At 41.4% G+C, this 12,792-nt stretch overlaps 1 protein-coding gene across 10 annotated transcripts in view; it reads right to left on the reverse strand.

Annotated features, from left to right (window-relative positions):
- Positions 1–12,792, reverse strand: part of cabcoco1 (ciliary associated calcium binding coiled-coil 1) — a 210,813-nt gene that overhangs the window by 137,009 nt on the left and 61,012 nt on the right. For 4 of the 10 annotated variants that reach the window (XR_010004460.1, XM_062975783.1, XM_008114766.3 and 1 more), the window contains exon 1: positions 1,355–1,449. The exons of 5 other annotated variants lie outside the window; for them this stretch is intronic. The gene's annotated coding sequence lies outside the window, so the exon portion shown is untranslated. Of the gene's footprint in view, positions 1–1,354; positions 1,450–12,792 lie in introns of those variants that run through there. One more of the 10 variants, XM_003223433.4, reaches the window with a different exon arrangement.

Below are 12,792 nucleotides of genomic sequence, written 5' to 3' on the forward strand. Positions count from 1 at the left end.
GAAATCCCAGCCGGTTTACCAGCTGTGGAACCCAGATTGAGAACCATTGAAGTAGAGGGTTAAGCATTGAGCTAGGGCTCTGGGAGACAAGGAATAACAATGTATGTGCATATACACTCTTGTTAAAAGCTACAAGTAATGTAACATGGATCTGTTTACTACAACTCTGCCTGAGAGTAAGTAATCTCAAAGTATATTTTTATAAAGAAACTAGGCCATATAACCAGAACCTCCCCAAAACAATGTTGGCACAACTGTGGAAAACCGGAACACACACCCACATGTGGTGGGATTGCAAAAAAATACAAATGTTCTACAAAACAATTAAGACCCAGCCCTTTAAAATTGAACACGCCTATCTGTATTTTAGAATGTGTTTTATGAATGTCCGATGTAAGTTAATAATTTTTAACTGTTTTATAGGGCACTAGCTGTGCACACGTTGCTGTGGCGAGGTATGGTGGTATGGGAAATAAAGTATTGAGTAATTGGTGGTAGTTAAGGTAAAGTGTAAAGGTTTTCCCCGGACATTAAGTCCATTATAAATGGGTTATATAGCTGTGTGGAAGGGCCTTGAGTCTACACTGCCATATAATCCAGTTCAAATCAGATAATCTGTATTTTATAGGCAGTGTGGAAGAGGCCTAAGTGAGGCGTAATTCTGCCTGTCCCCTGGGCTGAGTGGGTTGCTAGGAGACTAAGTGGGTGGAGCTTAGCCTTCTAAATGGCAGCAATTGGATAAAAACAATTATTCCTCTCCCTCTAATTAGGACTTAATTTTTCTTTTCTTTTTGTTGTATGAACAGAGGCATGGATGAGTGGTTGTGCTGCCAAGTTTAGTGTTTCTGGGATGTGTAGTTTTGTTGTTTTGTCCTAGGCCGAAATTTCATTACCCTTTTATATATATAGATATAAATTACTTCCAGAGTAACAAAAGTAAAGGTACAAATTTCATATCATGATCCCACAAAGGGTATAATGTTCAAAGAGTAAAAAACAGACATAAAGAGACAACCAAGTCCATATTATTCCTGGAGCTGCATGAACTCTTCAGTCAATGTCAATTGTTTGTAAAGAAATTCAGCCTCCAAGATAACAACGTCTGTATCCCAAGGAATTCTTTGTTTGATTTGCAATGCCAAGAACTGACACACAACAAGGTCTCCCGGTTCGTTCCCCTTGTTTCATTATCACTTTTTCGGGTGTTATGTCTGTCTTTATCTTATAATACTTGAGTATACTAAATAAAGGAGTGAAACAACATGCAAACAATAGATATATGAAACTCCCCAAATTAACATTGCTTAGGAAAAGTTTAGAAAAGATTATACAAAACACGTGTTTATCTACTTACATTCCTATTAGTAGCTTTTTGAATGGAGTTCTATAACAAGCAAATGAAAGAGTTCCAGGATGCCTCTTAAGTAAGGCCACATGTTACAGAAAACAGGTGTAATCTATTCTGTCATTTAGCCCTTGAGGAATTAGTGTTTGTAGTTTGAAAATCCAAAATGACTCTCTTTGTAGAAGACCTCTTTTAACATCTGTATTTGGTCTGGGCGATACCTTTTCCAAAGCACAAAATTTAAAACTATGGTATTTATTTATTTATTTATTTATTTATCTATTTCCATTATTTCTATGCCGCCCTTCTCACCCGAAGGGACTCAGGGCGGCTCACAATCTGGCAAATTCAATACAGTACAAAAATAAAACATAACAATTAAAACAATCAATTTAAAATAATCCAATAAATACATTTAAAACAGTACAATAAAATACTTAATCCATTCGTCCACATAAACCTTGCACGTAAACCTTAATCCAGATCGAGTTAAAGCCATCATAATTCATTCATTAAACGCTTGGTATGAGTGGGCTTTTTCATTAAAATGTACATACAATGAAGAGTCAGTAGACCCATTCCTTTTGTGGGAACAATGTTCATTTATCCTGGTTTTCAGGGGTCTGGTGGTCATTCCAATATACAGTAGAGTCTCACTTATCCAACACTTGCTTATCCAACGTTCTGGATTATCCAACACATTTTTGTAGTCAATGTTTTCAATAAATTGTGATATTTTGGTGCTAAATTCGTAAATACAGTAATTACTACATAGCATTACTGCGTATTGAACTACTTTTTCTGTCAAATTTGTCGTATAACATGATGTTTGGGTGCTTAATTTGTAAAATCATAACCTAATTTGATGTTTAATAGGCTTTTCCTTAATCCCTCCTTATTATCCAACGTATTTGCTTATCCAATGTTCTGTTGGCCCGTTTATGTTGGATAAGTGAGACTCTACTGTATAACAGTTCACAGGGGCATTGTATTAAGTAAACTACATTATCAGTGGAACATGTTGTCAAATGCGGCAATGTGATATTGATGTTAAGTGTAGGATGAGAGTATATTTATATAATAATAATAATAATAATAATAATAATAATAATAATAATAATAATAACTTTATTGTTATACCCCGCCTCATCTCCCCGAAGGGACTCGGGTGGCTTACATGGGGCCTAGCCCGATAAAACAATCAAATATCAATAACACAGCAATAAAACAATTATACCAATAAAAACATCACTCCTTATTATCCAACATTTTGCACTTAAACGACTGCGAACAACAGTTGCAGTGGCCACAGCTAGTGTGACCCTTTATGACCAGTTTATGGGATGTAGTAGGAGAGATGTATTCTGAATGGATCATAAGATCTCTTAAGTTTTTGGATCTTTTATGAGCGATTATTGGCATGCTTTGGCATCCAGGGATGTCTTGTAGAAGGTGCCAGTGTCTTGAAATAATTTTTTTTGATTTCAGTAGAATATTGTGTCAGAGTCTAACCCAACCATGAAATTATTTTCATTGCTACCCTAGGGGTCCCGGCCGCCAGGTTGGGAAATGCTGACTTAGACCAAGTCACACTCTCTCAGCCTCAGCAGAAGACAAGGGCAAACCTTCCCCAAATACATGTCTCCAAGAAAACCCTATAATAGCGTTAACTTGAAAGCACTTTTAAAAAATGGAAACACTGTGAATAGTGTATGTTATGATTTCTCCCACCCATCCTGCTCCACAGCATCACTTACAGACAGTGGTGCTATATCGAAGACATCAATTTTTCAATGCCTCTCTTCTGTAGCATATGTAACCTGAGGGTTGATACAGCCTTATTGTTATAATATGAAGAAAAGAGCCAGACTGAACCCCTGAGAGTTATTCTCATGTCTTTAAAGACTAGCAGATGCCTTATCAAGAAGAAGCTCATTCCTGACTAGTTGGCTTCTAGCCCAACATGTCACAATGAACCACTTGTGGAATGTAGCAGTTCATTGGTCTGGTCCCGAGACAGTTGCATACATTACTCATCAAGAGACATCTGCTTGACTCTGGAGACATGCCGTAATCATGTTCTGTCTTTTAAACATGTTACCAGAAGCAATGTTATTTCGGTCCTGAAGTCTTCCAGATTCACAGCCAAGCTGAAGCAAGTGCATTTGTGCCACATGTCAGATGGTCTTCCTTTTTTCTTTCTTTCTTTTTTTGCTGAGCTTCACATTGGGATTACGTATCTGTCTGCTGTCAGAAATGAATGGGATGTCTTTTTCTTTTGTGTTGTGCAGTTTGGAGAAGTTGCTTCTTTTCACTGTATCCCAGTATCCCTCCAGGAAGCATGGCCAGAGGATTTTATGTCTTAAATCCAATGAATAGTTTCAACAAGAATCGATTAAACAAACTTTATTTATTTATCGTGTCAGAAGTGAGTTGAGAATACAGTTATAATGTACTAGCTGTGACTGGCCACGCGTTGCTGTGGGGAAGTATGGTGATATGGGAAATAAAGTATTGAGGAATTGGTGGTAGTTAAGGTAAAAGGTAAAGGTTTTACCTTACATTAAGTCCATTATAAATGGGTTATATAGCTGTGTGGAAGGGCTTTGAGTCTACACTGCCATATAATCCAGTTAAAATCAGATAATCTGTATCTTATAGGCAATGTGGAAGAGGCCTAAGTGAGGCCTAACTCTGCCTGTCCCCTGGGCTGAGTGAGTTTCTAGGAGACCAAGTGGGCGGAGCTTAGCCTTCTAACTGGCAGCAATTGGATAAAAACAATTCTTCCTCTCCTTCTAATTAGGACTTTATTTTTCTTTTCTTTTTGTTGTATGAACGTAGAGGCATGGATGACGGGTTGTGCTGCCAAGTGTAGTGTTTCTGGGATGTGTAGTTTTGTTGTTTTGTCCTAGGCCCAAATTTCATTACCCTTTTATATATATATAGATTAAAAAGTATACTAAATTTCCTTTGACCAGTAGCTGGCCACTTTGAGTGCCTCTGGTGTTGGTATGAGAAGACCCTCCATTGTGCATGTGACAGGGCTCAGACTGCATTGTAGTAATTGATCTGTGGTTTGCTCTTCTCCACACTCGCATGTCATGAGCTTCACTTTGTAGTCCCATTTCTTAAAATCGGCTCTGCATCTCATGGTGCCAGAGTGCAGTCTGTTAAGCGCCTTCCAAATCACCCAGTCTCCTGTGTGCCCAGGAGGGAGTTTCTCATCTGGTTATCAGCTACTGATTGAGGTTCCGGGTTTTAGCCTGCCACATTTGGACTCTTGCTTGCTGGGGTGTCCCTGCAAGTATCCCTGTAGATCTTAGGAAGCTGTTTCTTGATATCAGGCATGCTGCTGGCTGATATCCAAACAGGGGATGGGTCAGAGATGTCAATGCCTTGGTCCTTTCATTACAGGCTACTACTTCCTGGTAGAGGAGCCCCGGTGGTGAAGTGCATTAAAGCGCTGAGCTGCTGAACTTGCAGACCAAAAGGTCCCAGGTTCAAATCCCGGGAGCGGCTTGAGTGCCCGCCATTAGCTCCTGCCAACCTAGCAGTTCAAAAACATGCCAATGTGAGTAGATCAATAGGTACCGCTCCGGCAGGAAGGTAACGGCGCTCCATGCAGTCATGCCGGCCACATGACCTTGGAGGTGTCTATGGACAACGCCGGCTCTTCAGCTTAGAAATGGAGATGAGCACCAACTCCCAAAGGCAGACATGACTGGATTTAACGTCAGGGGAAACCTTTACCTTTACCTTTTACTTCCTGATAGATATCAAGTGGTGCAATACCTCTAGTGCACTGCTAATTCAACCAACTGCTGAATGCACATAAACCAATACCTATGCAGATCTCATTTAATCAATTAATCTCCAGAAGGAAATAGCATTTGGGTTTTGTCCTTTAAAAGTCATTTTTCTAGGTTCCATGAATATTTCAGATTTTGGCCATTCGTCTCTTGGTGTTGCTGTTTATTTGTTCAGTCGCTTACGACTCTTTGTGACCTCATGGACCAGCCCATGCCAGAGCTCCCTGTTGGCTGTGGCCACCCCCAGCTCCTTCAAGGTCAAGCCAATTATTTCAAGGATACAATTCTTCCATCTTGCCCTTGGTCGGCCCCTCTTCCTTTTTTCCTTCCATTTTCTCCAGCATCATTATCTTCTCCATCCTTCCCCAGGCATTATTTCCTGGAGGATGGACGGGTTGGATCTTCTTGCGATCCAAAGCCCTCTCTGAATTTTCCTCCAACACCACTGTTCAAAAGCGCCTATCTTCCTTCGCTCAGCCTTCCTTATGGTCCAGCTCTCACATCCATAGGTTAATATGGGGAATAGCATTGCTTTGACTATGCGGACCTTGGTTGCCAATGTGATGTCTCTACTCTTCACTATTTTATCGAGGTTGGTCATTGCTCTCCTTCCAAGAAGTAAACTCTTCTGATTTCCTGGCTGCAGTCTGCATCTGCAGTAATCCTTTCGCCTAGAAATACAAAGTCTGTGACTGCCTCCACATTTTCTCTCTCTATTTTCCAGTTATCCATCAGCCTGGTTGCCATAAACTTGGTTTTCTTGATGTTTAACTGTAACCCAGCTTTTGCACTTTCTTCTTTCACCTTGGTTATAAGACTCCTCAGCTCCTCCTCACTTTCAGCCATCAGAGTGGTATCATCTGCATATATAAGGTTGTTAGTTTCTTCCAGCAATTTAAACTCCAGCCTTGGATTCATCAAGCCCCGCACTTTGCATGATGTGTTCTGCATACAAGTTAAATAAGTATGGTGAAAGTATACAGTCCTGCTGTACTCCTTTCCCAATCTTGAACCAATCTGTTGTTCCGTGGTCTGTTCTTACTGTTGTTACTTGGTCGTTATACAGATTTTTCAGGAGACAGACAAGATGACTTGGTATCCTCATACCACCAAGAACGTGCCACAATTTATTATGATCCACACAGTCAAATTATTGTGATCTCCTGGTATATATATGAAGTAGGAGGAGTATCATAGAGGGAATAGTGCCAAGAGCACACCTACTCACCCAAAGACACCCAGTTGTATCTCTCTTAGCTGTATGTCTCCTGTGAGGTGAGATAATTCTATCATGTCTTTCTACTGGATGTAATTGATTTATCCAATAAAACCATGGTGACATGTTGCACCCTTCCTGGAAACTGATGGAAAAACCAAAGCAGGGAATCATGCAAGGATGCAGTACTAGAATTTTGATGGAAATTTGGGGCCTTTCATGTTTAATTAATTTACTTCTAGTCATGTGCTCTCAGAACTACGTGGAAAATACTTAACTGGAGAATAAATAGGGGCGTGCAGGAGCACACACTAAGAAAAGGTGGCATATGAAGCCTGAAGAACTTTGTTCTCTATCTGCACAATGTTCTGTTTTCCATCATTTTACATCATGAAATTTCCAGTAGCCTTTCTTGTTAAACTGTGTTTTAAGCATTGTTTCAATATCTTACTTATTGCTGTTTTTTATTATGTTGAAGCCCCATGGGTATGAGCTTGTTTCCTTCTTTCTGTTTCCGGTCATAGGAAGTCTTAAAGCTCCACTTATATATAGGCCTCTTACTGAGGTACTTTCTGATTGGAGTTTTGACTTGGTGCCAAAGGCAGCACAATTCAGAACAGATTCACACTTAATAGACCATCTCTCTCTCTCTCTCTCTCTCTCTCTCTCTCTCTCTCTCTCTCTCTCTCTCTCTCTCTCTCTCTCTCTCCCTCCCTCCCTCTCTCTCTCTCTCTCTCCCAATGCACTGGTGTTTCTAGCTATCTATATCTCTATCTATCTATCTATCTATCTATCTATCTATCTATCTATCTATATATATATAAGTGAATGTTTGTATGTTTGTATGTGGCAGCTTTCTGATTGGCCGCCACTTTCACAGGCCACTGTGACTGTTGTGACTGCGCCTTCGGGGATTATGGTTGATGGTGATGGGATTCGAAGAGGAAGAAAAAACCCTTGTGATGAGGGTTCACTGGAGGAGTTGCGCAGGAAGCGACTTAGAGAGCTATATGGGGAATCTTCTGAGGAAGATTCAGATGGGGAGTTTGGGGAAATGGATGCTGAGGAACAGATGGTGGCTGGGGAAGTGGGCACTGAATGGGCACAGCCACCGGAGATGTCTGGGGATTTGGGGCCTATGGATACTGCTGAACCTGGGGTTTCTGCAGGAGCTGATCCCACTTGGGATGCTTGGAGAAGGGAGGATGGTTCTTTAAGTGTTCATGGGGCTAAGTGTGGGCAGGATGATTGGGACTCCGACAAATTGCTAGGTACTCCGGATCCACGAGCTCTAGCTGTGTGGAGTTCAGACTCTGAGTAGATTTGGGACACCTGGTGTTTGGGTGTGAGTGTTTGGTCACCCAGGAGGAAGGGGAATAAAATGGGAATGTTTGGCCACTGCACTTTGCGTGTGGCAAGGTGTTGCTGAGGCGCCATTGGGATCTCTGTGTTTCTGTGAAGACTGGACTTGGACTGTGATTCGGATCTGCTGATACCATCTGGCTTGGCTCTCGCTGTGTCTTATCGTGGACCTGGTTTGGATGACTGCACCCTCTTCGGACTTTGGATTGAATTTGACCTGGCTTCTGTCTACGCCCTCTGACTGACGACTACTCCCGGCTTCTGACTACTGGTTTGCCTTTCAGAATTTGCTGCTGCCTCCTGACCTGACCTTGGATTCTCCTGACGACGGCTATTCATCATCCCTTTGAAGCTCTCGGCTTTATCTGCACCGTGGAAGCAGTTTACTGCTCTTCTAGTTTGTTTGTTTTCAAGCCAGTTTGCTGTTTTTCTTTTGGGAACTGTCCCTTTAAATCCGCAGAGCTGGCTGTCTGTTTTCAGAAATGGTTTTGAGCCAAGAGAGGCTTTTGCACTTTCAGTTATACTCTGCAGCTTCTGGAAGGTTTCAAGCCTTCGTTTATTTTGCATATTTTCTAGCAGTCAACTCTATTTGTTCTCCAAAGCTGAATTGAAGCGTCTTTTAGTTTTTATTGAATGCCAGCATGGGAAAATAGCGTGGCTTGTTTTTGAGTTATTTTTTGTCTAAACTACTCTTGAAACACTGATAAGTGAAGTGTTTCAAGGATACCTTCTGTGTTTATGTTATTTCTGGCTTATCTTTTGAATAAACTCTGTTTTGTTTGTTAACTGGCGTCTGACTCTTGACAGTGACCGCCAGAAATCACTGACATGGACCAAACTTGCCACGCTTAACCCCCATGATGTACTTTACGGCCTGATGCCTTTGGCGGGACGATGGCCCATTGGTGATGGGATTTGTAGTACAATTTCAATCGCTATGACTCCCACAGGCCACTGCGATGCCCATCAGTGACGGAACTGGACCAAATTTGGCCCACAGAATACCCATGAACCCCTTTCCATCAGGGGGTAGATTGGGGGAGGATGGACCAAGTAGCTTCACTCACCTCTTCCTCTGAGAGTTGTAGTTCACCCTTAAACAGACAGCACTGAACCCAGCCGACTTCGGATCTCGACCAAACTTGGTACACTGCCTCATCATACCCAACTGAGCATACAGGCACTGTTTCCGAGTCATTGTCCTTTGGCTCTGGGAGTTGTAGTTCACCCTTATACAGACAGCACTGAACCCAGCCGACTTCAGATCTGGACCAAACTTGCCACACATGTTTCTCAAAAGACCCAGGCACCGCCGGGGCCCCAAGCTAGTAAAGATATAAAATACAAAGAGCAGACACGTACCCTTAAAGGAGACTGGTCACTTATGCATCAACCAAAACAGAAAATGAAAAAGAAATGCATCACCAATAAAGAGGACGACAGAGGGTGCAGATTTGTATGAATTCTGTATGTTCTAATTTGTATGGATATGCATGTGTATGTATATGTAAATCCAGTTTTTATTGCTTTAATCTAAACAGAAATATAGTGAGGATGATTGTTTCCAGGTTAGCTGTGTGCCTTCTCAGGCCCCATCTACACTGTCACATAATCCAGTTTCTGAATCTAGATTATCTGCTTTAAACTGGATTATATGGCAGTGTAAACTCATATAATCTAGTGCAAAGCAGATAATCCGGATTCAGAAAACGGATTATATGGCACTGTAGATCCAGCCACACAGCTATATAAAATCCACATTGAACTGGATTATATGGCAGTGTGGATTCAGATAACCCAGTTCAAAGCAGATATTGTGGGATTTTCTGCCTTAATATTCTGGATTATATGGTTGTGTTGAAGGGCCCTGAGTCCACACTGTCATACATTCCAGATAATGTGGGATTTTGTTCAGCTGTGTGGAGGGGGTCTTAGTTATCTGATGTGAGAGGCAGGCAGTGTTCTTTTCCCCTGTGTGCCAAGGACTGGTACCATATCTATCTTCATTCACTAAATAGGTTTCTGTATTTCTTTAAAATTTGCATCAGGTCAGCATTCAATAGCTTGTGGATCAACACTAGTCCATAGGCTACTAAACTGTATACTGAACCTGTGAAAAAACTGCAAATAAAAAAGCCATCTCTTTAGGAAGCTCTAGGTCCTCCAACATGATTTTAAAGTCAATTTCTGCTGGAAGATGACCATAGAATCACACTAGGGGACCAAAATATTCAGAGAGAGGCATTCTATCTAGACATATCTAGGTCTTCCAACATGACTCTGTGGTCAACTTCCAGCAGAAATTAACTGGAGGATCTAGATTCCAAGAGAGCACATTTTAATCAAATCTGCAGGGGATCAAATCCACAAACCAAACCCACAAGTGTGATGGGTCAACCGTAGTGCCCTATACTACATCAACCCTTTAACTGTGAAAGTCAGTTTTTTATATAAAAAAGCATAGTAATTATCATTCTGTTTGGCTGCTATCGCACACTATTTCAGTTTCTCAACCCCTCTTATTTATATTCCATTTCATTAAGCAGGCATTTGGAGTTGATGTGTTATTCGAGAAACTATTATATGCTCTTGCAGTACTCAGTGTACCACAAGTTACCGTTCCTTTAAAAACTGCATCCCTTTGACCCTGATCATTAACTTAGCCATGTATCATCATTACCATATGAGATTTACCTGACTTTAGTCTAAATGTTGAATTCCAAAGCTTCTGGCAAAAAAATTAATTTAAATGAAATGTCTTATAATTGCTTTATGCGATGCGGTTGAAAGAAGTGTGTATCATAATGTGAAGCAATGCAGACTGTATATTATCATTGCATAAGCAGTTAGTGAGTTATTTGATTAATCAATGGTGACCAGGAATGACATTTCTTAGCAATGTGGCTTTTTGGTGGAGCATTTAACTGGATCGCAGATAGCAAGAAGTCCCCTTTTATATTACAGTCTAATAAAAAATGAATAGAGCTGAATGAGTTAACGAAGACAATAAGGCTGCTGGAGACATAATGTAGTCAAGAAGAATAGATTTGGATCAAGTTTTCATTGGGGTCACAAGGGGTTAAGCAAAAAGGAGGGATTTTTGGTTTTGTGGAAATATTAACAAACTTAAGGGCTCTTCTAAACATGACCTAAACCATGGAAGAAACCAGGATAAAATTGGAGGGGGGACGGGGCAGCTAAATAACATTTCATGAAAATGCGCGCTGATTTGGATTAACAGCTGAAAAGCACATGTTCAAAAGTTGAGCTTAAAACATGGTTTTGGCCAAAAGCACATATTTGCATAACTGTATATCCCTGTAGTCAAGGAAAGCACATGATTTCGTTTGTATACCCTGGTGTGGACTGCTCCTGCACATGTGCACATTTAAAGATTCCAAAATAGCTGATCTGGGCTGTAAACAAATGGAGCCACATACACACAGGCGGATAAATGGAAGCACAAATGGAAAGCAATTACAATGAGAACTCTCTGCAACCATTCCTTTGTTCTGATGTTTATGAAATTAAACAGAGCTTGAGCTTACAGTAGAATGAGGAGAAATAATAAGAAATCTGATTGTGTGTACATTTAGGTACCTGCATGAATGCATATGAGACCCATCTCATCTCAGAAAATCAATTTTATTTTTTCAAAAGGAAACTTCTGCTAGATGTCCCCTGTCCATCTTGTGAATTTCTAAAATTCACTACAAACAAAGGTGTCAGGATGACAGGGGACCATTTACTGGGACTGACAGGTCTGTGTTTGATCCTGTAATATTTTGCCCCACTTATTTGTCCCACATTTTGAAAGTGACTTGAGAAAACCATGCTTTTCCCTCTGGGTTTGTGTGTATGTATGATTGGGGTATGAAAATGAGGGAAAGTGTGCACTCATTTATAAAGTGAGGCACAAAGTCAAATTAAAAACTAAGTGCCCAAATTCAGTACTGGTGAACTGAGAATATCTTTAAGTCCCACTCATAGAAAAAGAGGGGGAAGGATGAGGCAGATGCACACTGTTGGCTCTAGAAAGGATACACTAAAGACAATGTGTTTAAAGACACTGGGGCCCCTGGTGGTGGTGCGAGGTGTTAAAGCGCTGAGCTGCTGAACTTGCAGACCGAAAGGTCCCAGGTTCAAATACCGGGAGCGGATTGAGCGCCCGCTGTTAGCCCCAGCTCCTGCCAACCTAGCAGTTTGAAAACATGCCAATGTGAGTAGATCAATAGGTACCGCTCCGGGGGGAAGGTAACAGCACTCCATGCAGTTATGCCAGCCACATGACCTTGGAGGTGTCTACGGACAACGCCGGCTCTTCGGCTTAGAAATGGAGATGAGCACCAACCCCCAGAGTCAGACGTGACTGGACTTAACGTCAGGGGAAAACCTTTACTTTTTACCTAAAGACAATGTGGAAGGCATACCATGCTTTACACTTCAGGTTGCACAGACAATCCTACATTTAAGGGCACCTCCAAACAGGCATTTATCCCGGGAACATTCATGTTTTAAAAATGCGAATTTTCCTGGGTGCCTGTCAACACACCCCCTCCCAGAATGCCCATGCTTTCTGGAGTGGGTGTCCAGATGTTATCCCGGAACTTTCTGGGAGAACACCCAGACACTGTAACCCCCTCCCCAAAAGCCCCCCCAGACTCCTTTAAAAAGTTTAAAAAAATTACAGTGTTCCTGCAACTCCCTGTCATGTAGCCAGGACCAATTTTCCTATGCACCAAGAGAGCTGCAGGAACACTGTAATGCTTCTGCCAACCTAACTTCAAAAACATGTAAATGTGAGTAGATTAATAGGTACCGCTTCGGCAGGAAGGTAACTACGCTCCATGTAGTCATGCCAGCCACATGACCTCGGAGGTGTCTACGGACAATGCTGGTTCTTCGGCTTAGAAATTGAGAAGAGCACCAACCCCCAGAGTCGGACACAACTAGACTTAATGTCAGAGGAAAACCTTTACCTTTATACTTTGAAGAAATTTAAAAAACTAAAACTCACTATATCAAAAGGTGCCAGATTTGTGCGAAAGCTAGACTGAAAC

The sequence above is a fragment of the Anolis carolinensis genome, chromosome 3 (assembly GCF_035594765.1).
Source record: "Anolis carolinensis isolate JA03-04 chromosome 3, rAnoCar3.1.pri, whole genome shotgun sequence".
NCBI lineage: Eukaryota > Metazoa > Chordata > Lepidosauria > Squamata > Dactyloidae > Anolis > Anolis carolinensis.